This window comes from Ambystoma mexicanum, chromosome 4q (assembly GCF_040938575.1).
Source record: "Ambystoma mexicanum isolate Mex_15411 chromosome 4q, UKY_AmexF1_1, whole genome shotgun sequence".
NCBI classification, from domain to species: Eukaryota; Metazoa; Chordata; class Amphibia; order Caudata; family Ambystomatidae; genus Ambystoma; species Ambystoma mexicanum.
Window position 1 is genome coordinate 189,473,242 of NC_090928.1, and position 26,489 is coordinate 189,499,730.

The window sequence follows — 26,489 nt, forward strand, 5'->3', positions numbered from 1 at the left end:
CCAGCCTCCTCCTGCACCACCACCGCTGAGAATGAGTCAATTATAAAGACTATAATCTTAAGAAAAACGCATGGTAAAAGAAATTGTATGCTGGTACTAACGATAATAATGTGCTTTATGAGCGTGGTAGCACCAATATCGACAGCCCTAATATTATGGTGGGTAGAAACAATACACCCATTAGAAATGTTTTTACCAATAATTAATATATCCACTACTGAAAGCCCGGTTCAGGTGATCACTTATACCCTACCCCCAATGGAAGAAAAACACAGGGAAGGTTTTGGAAATAACAACGTATTGCTGATAATGAACATGGCACGTGCAATCCTGAAGAAAACAAACTGCTGGGTATGTGCCCATTTACCACAGCATGCCGGGAAAGAAATAGGGTGGTATGTGCAGCCATTACCATTAAGTTCTGCATGTAGAGCATCTTTAGGTGCAATGTTCTATGGGAAATGGAATGAGAGTAATACAGGTCAATTAGACAGAACCAACATGAATGAGTTTGAGGAGATAATAATGAAGCATGTGGGTTGTTCCATTTTCCATAAAGCACAAGTAATAGCCCCAGAGCCTACGAGGAAAAATGCACGAAAGATAACACGACAAAATAGACAAGATAGATTATCCCCACCAGAAAAAACATCCGTAATGACATTTCGTGTAAGAACAGAAGGGGACAAAGATGCAATTCCCCATCTTACACGGTGAATTATAGCCCAAGAACTGTCCCTTTTTGTCTAAAAAAGAAAGGCTCTTTTTTAGTCGGAACATATGCTGGTTGTATGAATACAATGGTCCTAAAATGGGAAATAGAACCAGTATATGTAGGTGATCCAGTTTATTTTATATGTGGAGAGAAAGCATACCCTTGGTTGCCCAGAAACTGGGGAGGTACATGTTACCTAGGGCTGCTGATCCCAGGAGTATTCCTCTTAGAAACAGCAGCAATGGCCAGATTATCCAGAACTAGAGTCAAAAGGACTGACAAAGGTGTTTTAATAGCAACTGATGTAGCAAAATCATTCATTCCATTCTTAGGGCAGATAGTGAACTCCTATAATATAAGGCAACTGTCCAGAATCCTAAAGAATACAATAAACACAACAACAGATATATTATTTAACATGACATTGGAAGAAAGAGGAATCAGGTTAATGACGCTGCAAAATAGAATGGCTCTCGATGTGATCCTGGTTGATCATTGGGGCATTTGCAAAATAGTGGGATCAGCGTGTTGCGTTTATGTTGATGACTATTCCCCCACGATTTTTGAAGCAATAAAGAAAATGCACGTCCTAAGCTCTGAACTCTCTACTGGAGAAGGGAGCTGGGGAATAGGATCTTGGTTTTGGGGAATACTACGATCTTGGGGATGGAAGTTGATCTCAATATTAGTAGTGGTGTTTGGAATATTCCTAACGTGCTGTTGTTGTATACATTGTTTACCCATAGTTTGCGCTGAGGTAACTGAGGGATGTACGGAAGGATGTATGCATATGATAACAAAGAAAAAACAACCTCATGATCGAACTGACCCAGACCCAAATGAGATGAGAGCAGTAAAAGAGATGATGGCAATAGATATTGATGGAGACAATGATGTCCACGATAGCATGCAAGACTCAGACATAAGTACTTCAGATTCATCATCACTAGAGGAGGTTTCAATAAATAGATGAGACGTTTGGCATACAGCCAAAGTAGGGTTTGTCAGTCTAGAAATACGGATACCTCTACTTTGAGACCGCAAACGCATTTTGGTGGCCGTGGGCCAACCGTCTCATGCACGATATGACAAAATATAGGTTTTCGAATTTGCCAATGAACGGCCATTTTGATGTAACAAGAATCGCCATTTTGTTTTCTAAGGGTTTCTAACCATTGCTCATTGCTTTCTGTTCCTATTGCTTCGCAGTATATTTTACGCTTACACTGCTCGACTGTGAAACATTGTTGTGTGTATGTGAAAAGGACAAGGCTGCAGGGCCTTGAGGATAAAAAGAGTTCGCTGAAACACAAACGTAGGCAGCGCCAGGAAGAATGCCCTGCTCCCTCCCGAATGTAGCCTTGAAGCAGAGCTGCAGGGCATCTAATCATTGCACAGCTGCCAGCCAGTCTCTTTATATGGTAGAATATGTTAGAATAATACCGCTAAAGTCTTGAATTATGCTTTTCTTATGGCCCCCCTTTGCTGAGCCCGCTAGTGCATGTCGGCTCCCAGGACGCGAATAGCACCTGATAGATAGCAAGGTCCGGAATGCAACCCCCCATATGTAGTTCGCTTCCAAGAACAGAAGAGCTGTGTTCTATTCAACAACTAAAAGATGCCTTCGCACTCACAAATTGCAAATTGTTACTAGAATAGATGTTTGAAGGTGTCATAGTGATCGGAGATGTCCATCATCACACCAAGTTCAAAGAAACCCAATAAAGGTGGGTGTTAAACATGTCATAGCTGATTGTTTGATATGCATTTTGTATATATGTAACTGATGTACGTAATTCACTCTCTTGCGTCCCTTGAGGTCTAGAGATACATGTTGTGGGGCGTGAGACCGAGTTGACCAACTGAGACTTTTGCTTTTCAATAAACCCTAGCTTTGGGATGTTTTTTTTTAGGTATCACAATCCAAGCAATAGCAGTGACCTGGAACCCGTGAAAGGCATGGACATCTCTGTGCAAATGATGATCTCCAAGTGCCTTTATCCCTACAGAGTCCAACCCACATAAACTTGATCCTGAGGCGAATGCCCTTGGGGAGGCTGCCCAAGGTCAAATGCATGAATCCCAAACATCAAGAAAATGCAATCAGTTATTCAATAACTCACACTTTACCTTTATTATGGACATGAAAGGTGAAAGGTTGTTCATGCCTATCCAAGCTCAGGACAGTGTGACTTTGTTTCTCTCATAGATACAGAATCTCAGGTGACCTAGATATCGCACAAAGTACTTAAAACTCTGAAAGAAGGAAGAGGGAAAAGTCACTGTATTGCCCTCAAATCTCTCCATGGGGAGCTACATAATGCTGATGAAAGGAAATGCCAATAGACAGAGTTACTAAGATAGACATCAAAATAGGGTGACATAGACTCAGCCATCCTGTCGTAGTCGTGGCTCCTCTGAGCACATCTGTTTTACTGGGAATCAATTTACTTCAGAGGCTTTAACCTCTGATACATTGCAAATGGCACTTGACATTTGATTGAAACACATCCAGAATGAGTGGAGATTTATTTTTAGAACATTGAAGTCCCAGATATTACTGTCATATCTGTGAAAGAACAAGATAACAGTGAGGAGACACCCATAGAATCTTTGAGGGTAAATCTTCCTCCAAATAAGGAATGGTTCTCCACTTGGCAGGGAAATACACTAATATTCGGTGGCAGACCTCCAGTGATGACCAAGGGCGACCAGAGTATAATTCAGTACATACAAATCAACAGTTTATTTACACTACAAAGGAAACAAGAACACATATTCTTCCGTATTGAACTCAATGAAGGTAAGAAACCAGTTCTCTGCTCTGGAAAGGTTGTTTAACAAAAGAAAAAAGCTTCACCAGTGCAAGGTTTCTAATGCAATTCAGAAGAATCAGAAAATTCCCATATGTAAATGGAATCTGGACTTGATACGATGGATTGAAAGCACATGACTACAAGCAGTTGTATGCTGGAGATAAAAATTGGAAACAAAATCGTAATTGCTGGGTCGTAGTTCAATTTTTTTAAATTAAATTTGATCTCATTAATAATAAAGTCTGATCCAGAATCTGGGGAAACCTGATGGACTTTATTGTTCATGAAAAGGCATTTAAATCAGCTCAATTGCTACCTTATTCTGATGAAGATCAAATCAGAGAAGAAGTTGCTATTGCAGGAAGTACTCGACAATACACTTTACCAATAAATATCAGAAACAGACAATTTGTGTTTAATTAAGAAGCATTTATGATTTTAAACAATATTCTTCAGCAGCAGGGCATGTCTTTACATCAAACCCCATTAGTGATCTCAAAAATGACACCATACATATATTAGTTGACAATAATGATCTCCAACACATTGCTTTCTCCCAAGATACCATCATTGGAATGGCTGTTGATTCCAGACACTTTTCCATACATTTAACCAACCCCATTATTGGGACAATACCTGAAGATTATTATAACAATATTGTTGGTAGCAGGCCAGAAGCTCTCTATTCCGAATAAGGGGGGAATTCTATGGTATACTCTCTGTGCCAGTATGGAGTAGAGGATGTTATCTGTGACATGATAGAAGATGAGATAGTATTCAAAGTCACTGGTAATTACCTCAACACTAAGGGATGGATTGCCCAGGTAGACAGAATAACTGGGCAATTGGCAATTGGTTTCCATCCAATTAGAAGATACTGCAGAAATAGCCACCCCAGAAATATTTCCAGGCTTCTGCCAAATGGGTGAAGAACTAATCAACATGATTGATGCCTGTGAGACAGAAGAACAAAAGCAAACATTAAGACAGGGATTTTTAAATTTTCAGAAATGTACTCTATGTCGATTCCCATCATTGCAGACACGTCCCTTCCTTATATCACAATACCTATGGACCCTTGCATGGTGCAAATATTCATAAGACAATACCAGTTACTGATAGTGTCCATGAAATCACACACAAACATTGTAAAAAACGTGGAATCGCCTGGGATTGTTCCACCAATTCACAGTACCCAATATTAGGAATATGGAAATGCAATGGGCATTGTAGACTCTGAGCAGGCCTAACGGAATTAACGAAGAGGATAGACATGTCACAGTGGCCTTTCCCTTATATCGATTAGGGGTTAGCACAGATCCAGAGTTCTAAAGTATATACTGCCCTTGATTTGACTAATGCATATTGGTTCGTCTTGGTACTCCGTGAACACCAATGTAAAATTGCATTTGTGTTTGGGGAGCAACAATATTCCTGGACCCAAATGCCATTTGGGTATATTAATAATGGAAATGAGTTCAATATATTCCAAAATAAAGCCATGCCTAATCTTGTAGAAAGTGGGAATGTGGCATAAATAGATGACCTGATAATTAAGTGTAAAACTGTAGAAGAACAGCTGTCAGAAATCTGCCACGTGTTGACACAACTGAGAAATTCTGGTGCAAAGTTATCTCTTCAGAAAGCACAGTGGTGCAGAACTAATGTAAACTTATTAGGCCATGAAATCATAGTCGAAGTCCTTAATCCCCAGGAAATAAATGTTTACGACTCTACTGAAATTGAAGAACCCCACAAATGTACATGAATTATGAAGTCTCTTAGGATTGAATAATTAAAGTCATTCATTTGAACCCGTAGGTCCTTTAAGCGAGGTAGCACTATATGGGATGGATGGGGATGCAGAATTTCCTCTTACACCAATAATAAGACCGACTCAGGAAGTTAGCAAACTTTAATTGTTTTATTAACAATTATCTAAAACAAGGAGCACAATGGACATCACGAACATCTCAGAGTATCTCTCTCAATGTGCTACATGAAAAAACACAGTTATATAGTAAAAGCCCATCATCATTGATGTCATACTACGTGGCAAAATAAGCAAACCTACATGGGATTGTGGTTGGTCTACGGGGAACATCTAGGCATACTTTCTATGGGGGAAAGGATTGTGATTGGATCTCTAGAGTCAAGTGGACAACTATGCTCACCCCTAGTGCAAGTCATCTTCAGTGTCATGAAATACACAACGTTTCATTGGCTTTCAAACTATAGGGCTCTTTGCTTTGTGGCCCTCTATGATTGGTTGGCCTGCGTGTACCCTTCTGGAATATTTCATTTGCTAGCAGCATGCACGCTGGTACCGCAGGTGCTGGTGGGTTGGACTTGACCATGCCTCCCCGTCCAGTTAGCCCATCATCAATCATCACTCCTGCTGTCTGCCATTCAAATTGTCTTTGAACTTGGCCTTGCAAAGTATCGTCGCTCCTGAGAATATAAGGGAGTCTGAGCATGGTCTTAGCTTCAAGTCTCAATGTAGGTTGCCCAAAGTCTATTTTCATCTAGTCCATGTGACAGGAGACCGTGTTTGAGCTCTTTCTTTCATATTTAACACTATTAAATGAATAAAACCTGGCACTCATATTGTTTTTCCATTGCACCTCAACAGGAGCTCGCCTCGCTTCTCACGTTCATTGTATCTTCTCGAATAGATAACCAGTTTCTTAGCTGCCCCAACCCTTGACCAGAGCTACAGTTGAGGCGAAACATGACTATTGCAATGCCCTTCTCCTGGGTACGTCCTCCAAAAACCTCCATAGGTTAAAAGTGAACATCTTTCACGGGCAAGAAGAGATGTACACTGGCTCCCAGTTAAATAGCGCATCCTTTTCAAAACCTTGGCCATCACACACAAGTGCCTCACCTGCACTGCCCCCCCTACTTATCGGAAAAGATTATTCCTGTCACATCTGCCAGACCTATTCGATCACCCCACACTAACATGTCATTTGTCCCCACCTTCAAAAGAACTAAAGCTGCTGGCTCCAGCTTCCAATATCTAGCGCCCAAATACAGGAATCCCCTGCCCACTGAACTGAGGAATGAAGCATCACACTCAGTTTTCCGTAAAGCTCTGAAAACTAAACTGTTTAACTAATCTGTATCTTGCTAAAAATGTATGTACACCTTAACTTTGTTCCACTGTAACCTAGGAACACACTGAAAACCCACGCCTTTAATCTGCAAATTCGACTGTGTGTTCTGTAACCCATAATGTTCATCACTGTCTGCATTTCAGTTTTCTATACTACTCTCGCAACTAAGTAAGCCTACTGCAACAGCACCACAATGCCTAAGCGCCGTTTGTGCGCTTTACAAATGTGAATAAATAAATAAATAAATAAATAAATAAATAAATGTGCCAGATCATTAGATGACATGTTGCCCATGGCCTGTGCCACAGTGACAGAAGCCATGGACAGTTCTGCAACTTTGAATCCTCAACACTAACTAGTATACAAGCCAAGTGACACTCTTAAGCCATGACAACCTCACAAGAAAGAATGCTTCCTTTAGATTTTGAATATCTTCACAAAGGAAAATGTCTGGTGATAGGGCAGGACTGCAACATGTGTTGGGGGAGTATTATCACTTTCAATCAGTGTGCAGGGCTACTAAATACAAATAATGCTCACACTCAAGGAACAGCAGAAGACAATGACATCATCAACACAGTACTGAACTTGAAGAGAGGCTAGGACCCCTCAAAACATACGTTGTTTGGATGATATACTCAAAGAAAGGAGCAAGGCACAATCTCTCACTGAGTAACCCACAGCCGGTGGTTACCTCTTTGCTTTGGGTAAATACTCTACCCCTGAGAACAGGCTTATCTTCAGGTCAACGAGTATTCAATGGATATTGTACAAAATTACCTACTCCCAAAAGTTCGACCCCCAAAAGTTTGACCCCTAATTTTCTGCATATATGTATATATGTTGGGGGGTAAAGTGAATAAGAAATGTATAGGGGTAAGGTGGGGGGGGCATGTGGGAGGTCTCCGTCCACATATATATTTGCAGAAATTTGGAGAAAAAAAAACGGACTTTTGGGAGTCAAACTTTTCGGTTCGGTAAAATCACGTAGTTCCATTCAATGGAATGTATTTTTGACACAAGAAACTCTTTCAATGTAAAATGCTATAAAAGACCTCAACACTTGTAGCTGTGATCAGGCCCTTCCCTGCAGATGAAAAGGTCAAGAAGGAACTTTAGACATTTTTCTCCTATGCACGGAGGTAAAAGTTGGCGTTACCCTAAATTAAGGTTTGCAATCGCCCTGGGGCCTGATGCATTCGCTTATCACAGCATGTGTGGAGGGGAAGGAGACAACATCACATTCAGTCAGACATTATTTTTGTCTTTGTTCGAGAGCACTGGAAATTTAGGAGGGTGTGAGAAAAGTTTCCACATGAATGAGATTGTTAAACCAGTGGCACAACATTATCAGGGAGTGCTTTTCAAAGTACAAAAGCAGGTCGAGCTAGAGATGCAATCTCTATTGAATCAAGACATAATTGAGCCTCCATTTGGCCCGACTCCATGGGTCTCTCCCATAGCACCTAGGCCCAAGAAAGGTGAAGGGGAAAGGATCTGCCTCGGAAAGGATCTGCATCGGTAAGGACATGTGACAGCCCAATCAGACCATAAAGCCTGAAAAAAACGGTCTTCAGGAATAAATGGCATGATAAAACTATTGAAGGGAGCCAATGTATTTTCTAAAGTAGACCTTAAGAAAGGATGCCACCAGTTAGAATTGCATCCAGAATCTAGATGCGTAGCAACATTTGTGACATATCTGCAATGTATATAGATCTATTAAGATAGACCAAAATACCTTCAGCTATCCCTCCGCAAATACCTCCCTCACAAGCTCTTTGCTCCTCTACCTCCAACTCCCTCGGGGTCAGTCATTTTTCAAAGAAACGAGCTGAGGGTAGATCTCTGTCTTCAGCTGGGGCCCCCCTCTGGAACAGCCTCCCTGCTACTCTAAAGCTTGAGGAGAACCATCTCCGGTTACGGAAGCACCGCAAGACCTTCCTCTTTTCTTCTGCCTTCGCTCCCCCTCTCCCCTGCTGATATGTTCTCTCTTGGCACTGTGCACCTGGCCACCCTCTGTCCTCCAGGCCCAGGTACCTGCTCACCCCGCCACCCTCCCGCACTGCCTCCGGGCCACCCCTTGCACTGGGGTCTGTATCTGTACCCATAGAGCCCCCCCTTTTTCTTCCTGCACTTATCAGACCTACCCTGTTTGCTGCCTTTAACCTAGCACTTGCAAATTGCTGGCTGCACTACCACTGTTTGTTGCCTTTATTATTTATTTATTGTTATTTATCTGTTTCTCTTCTGCTTCGCACTTTCCACTTCGCCCCCCTTTGATGCACTTTTCTCCTCCCCCTCCCCCATGCACTTGCGCGTTCTCAATGTCACTGGGCCTAGTAAGATAGCCTCATTTGTTCTCCACTGTTCCTCTCCCCTGCCTTGTCGCGCTCTGAAACACTTGTGCACAAGCGCGATAGAAATAAAATATCAATATCAATATAAAATTATGACCTGCAGAGTCTCCTCTGCTGATGAAATCTTCCAACACGAGATTGCTCAAATAATCCACCACGTTCCAAATTGCATCAATAACGACAATGATATCTAAGGATTTGAAAAAGTGTCAATTAAATAAGCGCATATTAACATTCTATAGAAATATCATATTTATTTTTATTTTAAAGATGACATGAACATAGATGCTTAGTTAATAGATGTGTTGTTGTCCTAGCTCCTGCTGATATACACATGTTGGGATTATGCTTGATCTTGGGTATGGCATGCTCATGTGCCAGATATGGGGCCTCATCACGACTTTGGCGGTAACCCTTAAATCCGGCGGTAACGCTATTACCGCCAGATTTAAGGGTCTGCCAAATCAGGACTTTGGCGGATTTCACCCCAGCTCTTAGCTGGGGGGAAATCCGCCGAAAATTCGTGTACATACCGCCGGCTGGAAATCCGCCAGCGGTATTAGCGCGAAATTTCCCCATTGAGCCCAATGGGGAATGGGACATTCCCGAATGGGATCAATGGGGAATCAGGATTAACATTACCGCCCAAGTAGTGATCAGGCCCATAGTCAGATAATCAGTGCTCTTCTGCGATTATTAGTTTCAGGAGTTCATCTGTTCTCAAGAGTGTCAGGAGGCTTTTCTGGACATTGGTTGTCATTATATCTGGGGAGATACCACCAAACTGAATTGCCATTAACGCTACTTGGTCCAGCAGTATTGCTGCCAGATTACAGGTGGTGGTGGCGGCGGAGTTAGTCCTCATTTAAATGGAGTCCATAGAACTCCATGGGGCATTTCGGCAGAATAACCACAACAGTAATTCCGCCAGGGGGTAATTCCACCAAAATCAGGTGGAAAGTTGAATATTTGCCTCCAGCTCATAGCTGGAGGTGCATTCTCCAACTTTCCACCCAACTCATAATTGTGGGGTGCGATAGTGCAGCGGTACACCGTAATACCGCCACATTTAACCTGCACCACCCAACTTGTAATAAGGCCCAATATTAAGTCTTTCATCGCAGAATATCTCTCATTATTCGATGCCGAGTCGTACACAGAAATGGTGGTGGATGCCAGTTCAGTGGGCTTGGGAGCAAAACTGATGCAACATGAACCAGGAAGCCGCAGACCAAAGAATATAATGTTATATGCCATTAAAAGTTTAATGGATTCATAGTGAGCTTACAAGTGGAAAAGAGCTTGTCAGTATCGCGGGCATGTGAGCATCATCGTCGCCTCTTATATGGGATAATGTTCAACATAACGATCATCATAATTTACATATATCAGAGGGTGAAAATGCCTCCCCAAACTGGAACAGGAGATCTCTGTTTACAGGACTATCACTTTAAAATTGATCAAACACCTGGAAAGGACCATGACCAGGTTGACCTTTTATCTTCTCTTCTACTCCCTTACAAGTCCAGGCAGTGGCCCATCTAAAGCAAAAGAATGCACCAATTATGCTTTACATAATGAAAGGTCTATTGCCTTGCACTGATTCACTGATGTCACTGGAAGTGGGACTCAGCTCATAACACTATGAACTTTTCCGCTGATTGAAAGTGAAGTTTCCGTTATGAGTGACTGTCTCCTTGAATGCAACAACAGGGTTGCTATACTGTTTGAAGACAGAATCAGTGTGTTCTCACACGTGAGGGTCACATGGGAATGTCTCAGTGGATCCCAGGTAGCGATAAAACGGTGGAAGTAGCCCTGAAATACAATCAAAGCATTTAAAATGTGACCACACCTGAACGATAATGCATATCATCACTTCTGGAAACAAAATTTGGGACAAAGTGGAACTTAATTTCTTTGGTCCATTATGCAGTAGTCCTAATGTGTGAGATGTAATGGATACATTTTCAAGATATCATGAAAACCAGGTCATTATTTTAGCATCAGCCTCAGTGATTCACCAGGGAATAAAGTATTCTTGCCTGATAGAGTACCATCTGTTTTAAAGATCAATATGTCTCACAAACACAGCCCCGAAATACCTGGCAGACAAAATCTGCATACGCCAACCCACACATACTAGCAGATCAGTGCACTCCCACAACTTAGTGGTTCCAAGATACAATCTAAAAACAGCAGGAAGCGCCAGCTTCCCAGTTCAAACTGCCAAACGATGGAACGCTATCCCCATCCCACTCAGACAGGAGCCATCCTTCCTTACTTTTGAAGCCAGTATAGAAAACTGGCTGAGTAACAAGCCCCCACACTAAGATGTAATCACTAGGCTAGCCGATCACCATCTATGCTTTGGCTCAGCCTCTGTAGTTTACCACTGTAGATTATTTCCTGTATCTCACTATCTGACACACCTGTAACCAGGTTCCTTTTGTTGATGATAATCTGTATGCCTGTCTATGTCTGTAACCTTAAAGTTTCTCAAGCGCCCAGTTACCTCAGGGTTCAGCATGCAATACAAATAATAAACAAATACAAAATACAAATACAAATGACCATTTAACTGAAAAGATTGTAAGATGTCTGCAGACCACCTGGGCTTTCAACATCGCTCTGGAATCCAGGCAAATGGCCTGAATGAAAGATTTCTAAACATCCTTAAGAAAACTGTCCACATAGGTCACATGACACATGGAGTCTTGTCTCAAGTTCTCTGCCATTTCTAATGTGATTATGTGACTATGCCCCCTGCTGCTACAAGATATATTCTCTTCTGAAATCATGTGTGGAAGCGTTGTGTGGACAAGGGTACCTCATCATGATATAAATGTGAACAATGCCCCATTGATGAGAAATCGTGATAATTATAATTGTCCTTTTATAATGCGCTTAATATGTGGATTCGAACCTGTGTTGCACTGAGTTGTCTTGCTTCCAAGACAAACACGATGTTGCCCCTGAGCTATCCTTTCTCACTCGATCAAATGAGGAAGTCATATGCTGATTACTAACAGAGAATGAGCTCGGCATGCTTGCAAGTGAGTGACAATGTGTTTGTATGACAGCCTGTGACACACAAAGTACTTATGCTATTGACCTTGAGGCGGTGAATGCAATGAGAAAAAAGGGGAGCCCTTGGTCGCAATTGGGAGGTGCAACTTATTCATCACAGGGAGCTCATCTTAATTTAAGAAGCTAAATGCCTCTGTAGCTCCTCCAAACCACTCTCTCTCTCTCTCTCTCTCTCCCCCCCATCTGGTAAGTGAGGGGAGTGAGTAAAGCTAGCTGCATCTGTGTGAAGGACTGCAAAAGTTTCTATTCTGGAGGTGATCCAGGTTTCGGTTTGTTCATTATTGCCAGGGGATGCGAGCATCAAAGTGCTCACTTAGAAAAGAAGTATTATTACAGAGGATTTAGGTATTACAAAGCCCCCAAATGAGTTTAGGGTGGAGGCTTGGGTTTGTTAAGGGGAGTGGGGTTGCCCCCGGCAAGGAAACAGGATGGGCAGATAGGTTAGAGTGAATTTGAAAAGAGGCATTCAGGGGTCATTTAGGATTAGGTGTAAGAATGAGGTCAATGTGCAAATGTGGAGGAAGAGCAGCGGGCAAACAATGCAAACAAATGCAGGAGGGTGCCAGGAGTCCGAGAGTACATGGTCAGGATACTATAAATAGGAGATGGAGGGGGGTGAGCACGATCATGTTGGTGGTAGGCAGTGTAAAATCTCAGGTGTTACAGACAGGTGTAGATTCCTCCACAAGCAACCATATGTAGTAACACAGGTCACTTGCGAGTTGCGACAAAAAGGATAGTCACAAGAGGTGCCTAGAGACCAAAAGTGCAGGTTACTTCTGTGGTGGTTAAAGTTCTTGCGAAGGTGCTGCAATGCCTCGCAGAGGATGCTGGCTGCTATTGTGGATTAGGGGGAGTGAGGCACCTAGGTGTTACCCTGGGCACAGCTACCTTACAGTCTGGACACCCTGAGGGAGTGAACAACAAAGCTTCCTGTGTCAAGTGAGATATGAAGGAGCAACCTGCAACAGCTTCTGGAACCAGATAGACTTCTTGGATGATTTTCTTCTCCAAGCCACTGCTGGTGATCAAGAACACTATCTCTGTTACTTTGCCTTCCTTTTATTGTAACCCAAATCTCTTTCAATAGCTAGCTGTCCCTGCCGTGACATATGCTGTTCTAGCATATCTTAAAGGTCAATATCGGCCGGTAATTCATAGCGTCACTTCTGTCCTCCTTCTTAAATATTGGATTTTCCACTGATCGCTGATTGCTTCCAGGAAGGGGGCTTAGGTCCCTCTGTGACTTATTAATGGTCACCACCGATAACTTCCAGGAAGGGGGCCTGGGTCAGTGTGACTTATCAATGTCATTGAAAAGGCTAAACATATAGGTAACTGTCTTCTTTTGAATTTGAACTGCATATTTGTATCAGATGGAATGAGAGATATGCGTGGTATGAGAACACTATCTAAGTTTCATTGATTACATGGGCCTAAGATTGCGTAGTAGCATAATTACAGCACCTATTTTCAGTTTTAGCTCACGAGGAGGCATTCATCCTTCAGCGTTTTACTCTTTAGAGACTGAATCATTGAGCCAGTAATTAACTGTCATTGACCCTGGAACCGCTGTGCACTGTGTGAAGAGAAGTGGTGGTGGAAAACTCCCCCCGACTTCCTCAAACATTAGTCCAACAGCCTCTTTTATGGGCAAAATCCGTCATCATTGATGTCTAATTCTACAAAAAATCATCATGCAATACAATTGGTTGGGAAAGGTAACTTAAGTATAGGTGCTATAACTGTATATGGAAATAAAGCAATTGGATTGGATAACTCTTATCGGGTGGGCGTCATTGCCCATCCTTCTACAACACACATGATTGACGTCATTACAAGTACGACGTCTCATTGGTTACAGTGTCTATAGGACCCTAGATTACATGGTCTATCATGATTGGGCAAGTTACACCCCTAAACATAAATCTTCACTTTAATTAGCAGCATGCAGAATAGACACGCAGGTGCCAAGTTTCCCAAGATTCACCCTGCCTCCCTTCCATCAATCAGTGGTTTAGGGCTATGTGTCAATTAGTTGGCTGGGTATGGCCTCGGATCTGTAGTCTCTTATCAGGAAAAGTTATGGCACCCTCTGGTTCTGAATGACATCAGGCGGTGGTACATCTTCGTGCCTGTCTTTTCACGTGTTGGTCCACCGTGAATCTGCTTCAGTTTCCAACCTTTTGTGCATTTAATTCTGTATGCACTTAGCCACCTGCATGGGCCTCTCTTATATTGACCTTCATGGGCGGGCTGGCATGCTCTGAATTTGTAGCCTTGTGAGCTCATGCTCACCTCCCCTTCTCTGGTTGACCTCGATTTCCCCGGCATGAGCCATCCTTTGTTAAGTTTCGATCCCGCTCCTTTCCTCAGCTTGGGCCAGGATATGAAACTTGGCCAGTCAGGCCTTGGCCCCCTGGGAGTACTTCTGTTTATACAAAATGGAGTTGCACGTGTACATTGTGCTGTATTGAGGTAGATGCATACAGTCGGCGCTTGCCTCTCTAACTTCTACTAAGCATCGCAAGCAGAATCGATTACTTAGAATCTTGCGTTTCAAGCTTATTTACACACGTTCAATAAGGCGGTTGCTTCCATCTTGTCTCATGGCACCATTCTCATACGTTTTCCACAGTGTCTCTCCCCTTTGTCCCTTACAATTATCCTTGCAGTTGTCAGTACTGGCATGCATGCTTTCAGTGCTCCTTCAGTTCGATCTTGGAGCTGCTCTGGTCCTTGTTTCATCTCCACCAGCCTTCCATTATGGCTTTTGAAGTCTCTTCATGGACCGTGTGCAGGCATTCCTCCTCGTTCCGTATCAACGGCTGGTATGGTTGTCTGATTGGGTACCGTGCTGCCCAGGGTTGCCTGGTAATGGGCATTTCAACAGGTATTGATCTTCTAATGTACACAGGGCAGAGGCCCATTGCAGCCCTTTGTTGGTTCAGCTGCTCCTCGTACGTCACGTACCTTGGCGAGTACTTTATTGGCACCTCGAAGCGAGGGGCAGGGGTGCAGGCCACGTCTGGGGTCTCCTCTACACTCCCTCTGGTCGGTTCATCGACCACTCCTGCTTCCTCCTTTATATTCAGTTTCTTTGATTCCTCAGCTTCTTGCTCATTGTCTCCTGGGTTTACACAAGATGGCGTGAATGTATGCAATTTGGGTGTCCATATCTTTATCACTCCTTTCAAACTTCCTGCTGTTCTCACATGATCATCTTTGTTCCAGGTTATCAATTGGCATTGTCCATTTGGACTGCAGTAAATCCATTTGCCTTCATACCTTCTTCGTTTCTTGGGATAAGTGAATTTTGTTCTCTCTGGTGCAAATTCACTGGCCTTCACGAAGTCCTTTATCTCCTCATCTGTCAGGTCTCTGGGTTTCCAGCCTGGTTCGACATCAACCATAATTTTCATCCCGATGGCCTTCTTTGCAGTTTTCTGACACTGTGTGATGATTATCTTGATAACACAGAATCCTAGCAGTACCATGGCTAGCAAGGCTCCCAGGAACTTGAATATATCAGCCATCCATTGCGGGACCCATGAGAATAGGTTCCCAAACCAACTGTCATCATCCACTTCGCCCGTTTCATCAGTCATCTGGTTTTTTAAAGTTGTCAACATGCTTATGGCCTCTGTGAGGGTTCCATTTTCCTCATCATGCGATGGTATAAATGTGCAAAATGATGGTATAAATGTGAACATCCATTGCTGTGATCATGTCAAGCACATATCTGTTCTGGAGGGTCATCAGTCTAACCTCTCTCAGCTCTTCTTTGATCGCATTGAATCCTTTTATTGTGGTGTTGATGGTCTGCAGTAACTCCCATCTGGTTATCTGCAACCATTTAGCATTCACTCCAATTTGGATGTGTGGCAGGAGCATTGTGGTGAATACTGTTGAAGTGAGGCTGAACAGCCTGTGTTCGTATGGAATCGCATAGAATGCTTCTTCTGATTTGGCAGAAAAGTAGTTTTCTCTCTTCATTCTGGATATCAGCTCTGCGGATCTCCTCCTTCTCAGATGAGCATCTGCTTTTGGGAAGCTGTCCAGATTCAGATTGTTTTTTGGAATCACCAGTGCGGGAACATGGACATTGACCAATGTACATATGCCCCCCCATTTTTTTGGCAGTCGTATGTATGCTTTGGATCCACACGCTCAATAGTGGTCCATCAGGAGTGCGGTTCCTTGTGCCATTCCTGGTGCCTCATATATTCATCCACAGTTTTGATTCTCCCCCATTTTCCTTGTGCCATTATTTCTGAAGCACAGTTTCGGGTTCTCCAACGGTACTATTTGCAGGGGCCCTCCCCTGTCTTCGACCCATGTTAACAGCTTCACCAACTTCGGTCATAGAGGTTTACATAACCTCTGTGAGTTTTCTATTGCTTCCTTGCAGGCTCCAATGACCATCCAAGCTCGGCAGATTACGACTCCTTCCTCCCATCCGTTAGGGGAAACTACTAATCCCCAGATTTGCATTTGTCCCCGGTTCCTCCATAGTTGAGCTTCTTCTGCCGTTTTTCCTTGGACGTTCAGTCTTGAGTTTATTTCCCACCTTATTCCTGATCCTTTGACGTCAGGATTTTCATATCTAATAACGTGATTCTTGGTGTGCGCCCTGTTTCTTGTTTTGATGTCCTGGACAAACCCGTCTTCATCAGGGTAGTCCTTTTCGTTGGCCCATATCAATGAGGCATCTCTTCCCATGAATTGTTGTCTGGTGTTACACATAGCTACGTGTGACATACAGTGTGCTGTGGGGACATCTACTTCTACAGCCACAAAGATCTTGGACTTTCCCATGCTGTATGGCAGGAGTGCACAGACGAAACATTCTCCTTCTTATAGCTTCATCCGACTTCCTTCATTTGCTGGTACCATATGTTGTTTCCAAGATGGGCTGTGCTGTCCAAGTAGTCGTTTAGTTCATTGTCCGTTTCATATGGGCTTCTCTTGATTCTTAACGTTTTTCTGTAGTTGGCCATCACTATGTCTCTGAATGCGTCTGTTCTGCTCTTTTGTTCAGGTAGTTTCTCTGGTATTATCCTTGGAGGGGCAGGTTTCATTTCCTGCCCTGCAGTAACAGGGGGAGGTTTTGTGTTTCTTTTCCTTCCCTCGTGCATTCTTTTGTAGATTTCCTCCTACCACATCTGGCTTACCATTCTTCCGACACGTGGCTGTGTCGTAGGCTTGGCGGTTACTTCTGGCGTCGGAGCTGGCGTACTTGTTATCACAGTTGTGGTTGTTGTCTTGCTCAGCTCTTCATGTGGTTTCTTTGCTCTTAGTTTGAGTGGAAACACATACTTGACTACCGCATGTGTCTTCCACATGAGTTCTTTTGTGGCCTCTTCTGTTCTCTTGAGGGATTTTGTCATGCCATCTCTGTCTTGTTGCTCGCTTGGTTCTCTGTTCTCTGGAGCTGTTCGTTTCACAGGTATCTTTTCTCTTCCAGCTGCTTTGGCCTGAGGTTGCGTAGCCATTGACACTTGCCCTTGTTCGTGTGCACTCAGTTTATGGGTGTGTGCCGTGGACAGTGCTATGTTATCATTCATTCCGTGTTGACCCTGTCTCCAGCCTTTCTCACCATGCATTACTTCAAGGGTATTTGTATAACTACTAATTACATTCAACTGTAAACCGTTTGTTTTATCATCAGTTTTTCTTGGAACAGGGATAACAATATAAGGTCTGGGTGCTTTTGTGGGCCCAAGACGTTCATTACCTGGTGGATGCACAGAATTTGGGATGCTTCGTGCACCAATAATATATGCAGTTCTGATAGAGACAAAAATACTACAATAATCACTATGCATATACATATCACGGCTTTGAAAGACATTTTGCAGCATCTCCTTCCAGGAAAGCGGGGACGCCCATCCACTGGTGGCACAACTAATTTACTGTTTTGGGCCCCCATCTCGAACAAGTCCATAGTCAATAGTTTATTTCTTTTCTTATCTTGATTTCGTTACTTAAAAAGTTCAGCAAACACTAAAGTGACGGGTGCAGTTTAATGTCCCCCCTCTTGCAAGTGATAACGGAAGTCTCTAGTTATGGAGTACAGATCCTTTGCTAGACTATGGAAAAAGGTTAGACTACCGTTTTTAGCACATCACATTCTTCCTGCATTTGTGTATACAACGCATTCCCAGGGCACCTTCCCAATTCGTCTTGGCCCTGAGGACGTGTAGGAATATGTTCCCAGTGACACCATAAAAATGGACTCGTTACACATCACGCATAGATAAACCATTGAAAAAATAAAAACAAAAATAAAAATAAAAGCGAACATATGAGGAGGTAGGAAAAAATAAAGAAAAGTTTGAAAACGGTAAACACGGCAGTGAAGTTCATGTCGCTGTTCCTTTCACTTGGTCTTTCGAGGTCGAGTTGAGGAACAGTCTCTCTCTTCCCCATTTACTCCACTGCGGAATCATAATGCACAAAATAGGGAAAAATAAGAAAAATAGGAAAAGAAGTTCAAGATGTAGTTATCCCCTTTCAATTCGTTCTACGTTGGAAGCATGAAGAACTGTGTCTTTGTTTCCTTGCTCTTCCCCCGGCTGGGGATTCTAAAGGGTTTTATTTAGGATCTCTCCTTTCTAAGGCTCGCCTCAGCAGCGGCTGTCCATAATTGCTTCTTAATTGTGATACAATAGCTCTTAGGAGCCTGTTTAGTTGGGCATTCTTTGCTGGATCATTAAGAAAAGTGGGCACATCAATGTTGCGGGGTCTGCCCACTAGTTCTGGAAAGTTTTCAATGAGATGAAAGAAAACGCGAAATGCATACTGACTGTCTTCCGGTGTTAATGACATTTGTCTGGTTCTTTGGCTCTAGAGTCACAGGCCTTCTCTCGCAGTGTGCTTTCAGTTGTTTTTTTTTTCTTTTTTCCTCTTCGATCTGTCCTTCGTTGGCTAGTCTCACTGAAATCTCCTCAGGAATTCCCGCTGGAAATTGGACAGCTCTACCTGGTGCATGATGCCTTGAAGGAGTGCGCCCATGTGTGGGGCGTTGGCTGGATTCCTAAGAAAGGTGATAACGTCAACATCTGCAGGTCTCCCCACCATTTACGGATAGTCTGTGACTAATCGAAATAAAACGTTGTGTGCCAGCCGTGTATCCTCAGGTGATAGGGACATTTGCCTCGTTTGCTGGGTCCTAATCACAGTCCCTTCTTTTGATGCAAACACGTTTTGCACTTTCCTGCTGCGTGCGTTGCAACCACATGGTTCAGCTTGTACCACAATTGGTAGAGGAAGTAATTGTTTTTTGGATCGCTAATGAATGTCAATGTATCTGTAGTTCTCCCGATAAGTCCTGGACATTCTTTGATGATGCGGAAGAACAAAGTATATGTGATCTCGTCAATGATTACTTGAGGCGGGAGCATTGGTCTTTGAGTCACTGTGCTCAGGCAACTCGGCGAAGACCTCTGCGATGACAGTCAATAGTTGCCAGATTACCTTCTTGTTTGCAGGGTCTTGAATGAATTCAGTAACGCTGGCTTCTCTACCTATAAGTGAAGGGTAGGACAGTGCCACCAGTTGGAAGTAGGTTAGCACATCCCACGTGAGGCTTCTGCTGGGATGAACCATACGTCCATGAATAAAGTCTTGATCTTACTTTTATTTCTTAACAGAGTCTTAGGTTTTAAATGCTTTGTGTGGCTTTCAATGTTCATGAGATTAACGCTTTTGCTGATATGAGTACGTGATTTTCTTCCTATACGCTGCACCTTTGGCTGCACAGAGTGTTTGCTTGCTTACTATTGTCTCTTTTAGTGTATACGAAAAGTTCAGTCGCAGGCACAATTTTCACAATAGTTCTTTTGTTGGCTATACTGACTTGTTCGTGTAATTGTTCTTTTGACACGTTTCACTTGGCTCAAAGAAATGCCTTGTTTTACGAGTCTCACTTTCCTAACGTTCTCGTTACTTGTCTGCTCATGCGTCCTTCTTCCTCGCCATAGATCTTGTCTGCACGTGCTGAGGTTCTCCCTCCTTATCTGTAGGTTCTTCGTCGCTGGGTGCAACAGGAGTGCCCTCTCCTATGAATAGCTTGATGTCGTTCATGAAAATCCAGGCTCTTCGGCCCACAAGCTTGACAGCGGACGGGGTGCAGTCCTCTACGATGAAGGGGCTGTTAAACCTCGGTTCGTCCCATTTCTTTCTCGTAAAGTTCTTCACTAGAACTCTGTCTCCAGGGAAGACAAGGGGTGCGCCAAGGCTGAGAGCTGTGCCTGCATCAGCATTGTCTGTTGTGGTTTGTGCTGTGCTGTCCCCTTTCCGCCGTCGCTGCAGCTGGCTGAAATGATAGAGGTGCTGGCTATGAGACAGTCTAGGTACGCTTTCATCTCATCTCCCAGAACCTGCCTAGTTGACTGGGCATCACATCTAGCTCTGTCTCGGGGGGTAAGAGGGGTCCTCATCCTTCTCCCAGTGACTATTTCGTGCGGCGTAAGATGATGGTCGGAGCCTGGTTGGTTCCGAAGCGCATTCAATGCCAGTGGTAGGCAGTGTATCCATCCCTTTCTTAATGTGAGTTTCACCTTGGCAATCCTTTCCTTAACGAAGCTGTTGATTCGTTCACATATCCCATTTCCCTCTGGGTGATACGCTGACGAAAACTTATGCTTTATACCCAGCAACAAGCTAATCTGTTCGAACACTGCGTTCACGAAATGAGGCCCATTGTCTGATCTCATAACCTCACACACCCCCCATCTAGGGAAGACCTCCCTCACCAAGAATTTGGCAGCACAGGCGGCTTCGGGGTGTGTAAAGGTACCCATTACACACCTGGATCATATCGACATAATCAATATGTAGGTGCTGGAAAGGTCCATTCGGTCTGGGGATGACTCCTCTCACTACTTTCAATGTGTGCCCAGAAGTGAATTGCTTGCAAATAATACAGTTTACCATAAAGAATGCAACATGCTCTGCTAAATTTGGTGTAAACCAGTCTTCGGCAAGTGTTGCGGCAAGATTTTCCTTAGTCATATGCATTGGGTAATGGAGCTGTTCTAGAGCTATTTTTAGAAGGGCGACAGGCATTACTGGTTTACCAGTGCTGTCTTGCCTCCACAATTCATCTGAGGGATTTAAGGAACACCCTCGATGCTTCCATAGATTTTTCTCCTCCTGAGGTACCTCCCCCTGGAGCTCCATTAGCTGAGTCTGCCCCATATTGCTGTAGGCTTCAGGTGTGGCTCGCGCTACCATCATACGCTCATGGGTACAAGCCACATCCACGTCCATGATTGTTTCAGTTTTGGATGCCATGCGCTTGGCTTCCGTGTCCGCTTCATGATTTCCACGTGACGCAAAATCTGTCCCTTTGGTATGAGCGGTACATTTCACGACCGCTATGCCCACTGGGAGCTGTAGTGTTTTATCAGCCTGTCCAATAAGGCTGCGTGTTGCACTGGCGTGCCGTCTGCTCGGAGGTAGCCCCTCCTTTTCCAGCACGCTAATCCTGCATGCACTGTTGACGTCACATAGGCGGAGTCGCTGTATACTGTTACTTACTGGTCAGAATGATTCTCAATGACAAGTATCAGCGCCATTAGCTCTGCAGCCTGTGCCGAATAATGGGATGGTATTCGTGCACTGACAAGTACTCGGAACTCTCCACTCGCTATGTGTTTGATCACGGCCACACCTGTATATCTTCGTCCGTCTTCTTGGTCGATTCTAGAAGAACCGTCAATAAAGATGATCTCCCCACCTGCCAGGGCATTTTCCTTTACCCTGGGGATTTCATCATAAAATTCCTCATAGTTTGCACAGTCATGCACAGGTTCTCCCTCTGTGACTGGCTCAGCTATAAACATGGCAGGGTTCACAGTTTTGCATCGCACTATTTTGATCGATGGATTAGAGATAATCACGTTGTAGGCTCATGCTCTCTGAGAAGTCAGAGTGCCCTTTGGCTTTTCCAGTATGGCGAATAACGAGTGCTCAACATATAATGTCATGGAGCACCCCATCACAATGGATGACGCCTTCTCAAAGGCGAACGCGGCAGCAGCTAGGTTTTGTTCGTATCGGAAGTGGCCCTTCATTACCGGGTCCAAACTCCCGCTGTAATATGCTAGGGGTTTATATCCCAATGAGGTTCGCTGCGCGAGCACTGCTGTCATAAAGTTGCCATCAGTATGAGAATACAAATAGAATTCCTCAGCATAATTAGGAATACCAAGAACTGGGGCCTTACAAATTGCCCCCTTGAGTTCGGTAAACCCCTTCTCCATATCTTCATTCCATTCAATTTCTTCCCTCAACGCCTTGGCCTTTTTAACGGCCTACAACAAAGACTTGGTATATGAGCTGTAGTCAAAGATCCATGCTCTGACATAGTTGCACAGGCCTAGGAAGCTTTGCATTTGTTTTATCGTGCGCGGCTTGGCCGTGTTCATGATAGCCTCGGCCCTTTCTGGGGTTACCCTTTCCCCTCATGTGAGATTAGTTGCCCTATGTACAACACCTCCCGTTGGCAGTACTGCAACTTGTCCTTGTCCACTTTGTATCCCTTCTCAGCCAGTATAGTTAATAGCTGGACTGAGTAATGTCGGCATTGCTCTTCAGTGATGCTGCAGATTAGAATGTCATCTACATACTGCAAAACAACACTGTCCACCGCAATATTGCTTAGGTCCATTTGCAGGACTCTGTTGAAAATAGATAGAGACTCGCAATACCCCTGTGGCAGCCTGGTACATTTCAGGCGCATTTGTCTGAAAGTAAATGACGTCAGGTCTTGTGAGTCACAGTGCAATGGAATCGAGAAGAATGCATTTTTCAAATCGATCACCGTGAAGCATTTTGCCTCAGTGGGTATGTTGCACAAAATTGTGGATGGATTCAGGACTAAAGGGAACTCGGCTTCGACTATGTCGTTTAGGGCTCGTAAATCATGGATTAAACGCCAGGACCCTCCCTTTGATTTCTTGACAGGATAAATCACTGTGTTTCAGGGTGATTCTGATGTCACTAGAATGCCCTGCTCCATCATGGCGGAGATTGTCTTTGCAATCCCTTCATCTGCTTCTCTAGACATGGGATATTGTCGTGCCTGTGGCAGAATTGCTCCTGGTTTCAATTTAATTTTTACTTCGCCAGCTCCCTTCAGGAGACCTACGTCATAGGGCCCTGTAGTCCATACTTTGTCCGGCACTAGGGCCATGTCGTTATCAAAGTGCTCTGGGCGTAAAATCCCGCGTTTCCCTGATTGGTCTGCGACGGTTCAGTTGCACGTTGTGCACTTGAATCGACTGGGCTTGTCAACATTGCTCCCTCCAGAGCGTATTTTGAGAGCTTCCTTTGCACTAGCTTCGCCTCCTCTCCCTTACGTGTTGCCTCTTTCTTCCGATTCTTTTCTTGCAACAATCTACAATAATGTGCAATCGTCACATGGATTTCGGCCCATGGTTTAGCTTCTACTCCTACCAATTTTTTTAGCTGTTTTTGCACTGGTTCTGGTAATATATGGTAGAATACAGGGATAGATTTTGTCCAAGATTCATGCGTTTCGATTACCCACGCGTCCTGAAAATTTTGGATATAAAGCAACGGATCCGCTGACTCTTTCATTTTACGAGTCATTATAGCTCCCATATCTGATGTGTCCGGATATAATATGCTCAGCGTTTTCCAAACTGCTGCCCTACAGTTATTAAATGGCGCTCCATCATGAGTGGTATCAGTTATGGTCACCCCAGGGTAGCCTGCCCTTTACCACACATCATCTGCTCTTTTGCCAAGTATAGCAATTAGGAGTCCCTTAATGTCCCCTATGGCTAGAGTGACACCCCCTGTCATTTTCTCTAACTCATGTATCCACTTCCCAGCCCCCGACGTCAGCATGGGAATTTTATTTTTAAGATTCTCGCGGTCCATGTGCGGCCAAGGAATATACTGCGGTCTTGCTCCCCCTTTCTCTAATAGCGGGAATTGGAATGTGCAGTCCTCTCTATCTTTCTGGTGTTTTGACAGGGTGGTGTTTCCGCCTTGCCGCCTGCCTGGTAATGCTCTTAGCCTGTCCGTATAGTCAGGGGCTGATGCCCCCCTCTGACCGTGGGGTGTCTATTTATGTCGGCTGGACTGTCCAGCGGACTTCAGTGTCCTACTTGTGGACCCGCTAGCATCTGACCACCGTACCTCTCGGTTCCCTTGGTGCTGCTTTTCGCACCGTCTCCCTTCGTCATACATTGTTTCTTCCGTTTCCCCTTCGGAGTCAGACTCTGAATACTCCCAGTTCACACAGCTTCTTGTATCATCTTTGTTCTGCTCGACTTCGAGTCTATCTAGGGAACGTCCCCTTCTCCCACTACTTTGGGTGACATCCTCAGTGTCATATAACTGAGTGTTCTCTAAGCGCTCATCTTCCCTTCCGTTTTGGGAGATTCGTTCCAGTCCCATTTCATCATATATTTTATCAATCGCTTCCCCAATGCTTCTGGTGTCGAAGTCATCATCAATAATTGTCCCGCTTGTACCTGGTACTGCATCATTTGCTGGAAAGAACTCTTCTATATCTTCCCAGTCTACAACAGGATTGGGTTTTTTCACTTCCCGCTGCAAATATTCTAAATCTCGCGCCCTTTGCCTGCACTTATGCTCTGCTTCCTCATCCATTTCTCTTCGCTTCTTCGCCTCCTCTCTAGCCTTATCTACTTCCCTCATCCGTTTGTTTCTACGTTCTTTTGTCCTTCTACTTTCCTCATCTTCTCTCTTCTTCACTTTCCTTTCGTGCACCCTCCTTTCTTCCTCCAACTTTAGCATGTTCTGCCTGTACTTTTCATAGGCAGCACATTGTGTGCGACTGAGCGGTATTCCTTGCTCTTCGCGATATAGTTGGTCTCGCCTCAACCTATCCTTTTTTCTTGCCCTCTCATCTCTCATAGCCATTTCTTTCTTCCTTTCCTTACTTTGCGCCTCAACAGACCGTTCACTTGGCCTTGCGTCATCACTTCCTTTTCCATCTAATTTCAATCGTATCTGCCTTCCCATCCATTCGTCCTTTGCAAATGTTACCTCATTGGTTCCTTTCCGCTTCTTTCCCTCTCTCTCTCTCTATCGAGAGGGGCACTTGTTTGTGCCTGGCCCTTTCTTTCTTCATCTCGCCTCTCTTTGTCCCACGGGATCGTGGAGGCCGAGTCAATTTCCTGTTCCTTCTCTTTCGTCTCGTCACTGCTACACGCAGGTGACTCGCATGCAGGGTTGCTATAACCTTTGGCTGCCTTAAGTTCTCGTAGTGGGTAAAGGCCTTCCGACTTACTTCCCTCAACAACTGGTTTCGGCGGGGCAGGTGGCGTGCTAGGCGTCTCACCACCCTCTGTACATACATTTAATATCCAGTCTGTGGGAGGTTCTTCTTCCTTTACTTGTTCAAACATTTTCCAAAGCTCGAGAACGGCAAGGCGTTTCTCGAGTTTCTTCCCGCTATATGTGGCATGTAGGAACGTGGTCATGTGCTGTAAGACTGCCTTAGACAATGACCCATTCTGGGGCCACGGCATAAACATTTTATTTGCGGTGCCCTTAACGCACTCCTGGCTGTATTTCTTCAGCTTTGCTGCATGTTTTGGCAATTGCTTGCACAAGTGTGCAAGTGGGGTAACTTCTTCCATTCTTAATTTTGTCACCAACAATGATCACACAGTGTTTCAACTTTACACTATTATGAGCGAGCACCACTTACGCAAGCTCCAATCCAACTTTTCCGCAAACTTTTTACACCAACAGTTTTACTCGAGACACATCAATTCAGTGGCGATTCCCTCTCATTTACAGAATCGCGAAAACCAAAATGCATTGCCATCATTTAATATCACAATAATTCCACATTCAGCATGCACAGAACATGTAGGACAGACGCTTGACAGACTAGATAGACACCAGCTGGTCATACGTATATCTGCCTTCTAATTAATACCCCGACATGGGATTTGAACTACCCCTTTATGACGTCTTTAAATGTCATCGTAGCCTAGCGTCCCCCTCTCTGTGGGCTCTGGGTTCAAGTTCATTCTGACCACTCTTTAAAGTGCAGGAACAAGGCGAATTTGCAGTTTTCTCACGGGTGCCCCCCCGGTATTCCTTACAGTTTTTAATCTCGGGTGCCCCCCCCCCCGGTATTCCTTACAGTTTTTAGTCTCGGGTGCTCCCCCGGTATTCCATACAGTTTTTAGTCTTGGGTGCCCCCCCGGTATTTCTTACAGTTTTTAGTCTCGGGTGCCCCCCCCGGTATTCCTTACCCCAGTTCCTTCAGGTGACCAGGTATTTTACCCCCTATATATATTTACAGTCTTTTCTGCTTCTAGCTGTATTATTTTTTCTCCGCCACCCACCGTTACCTTTCAGTTCTTAC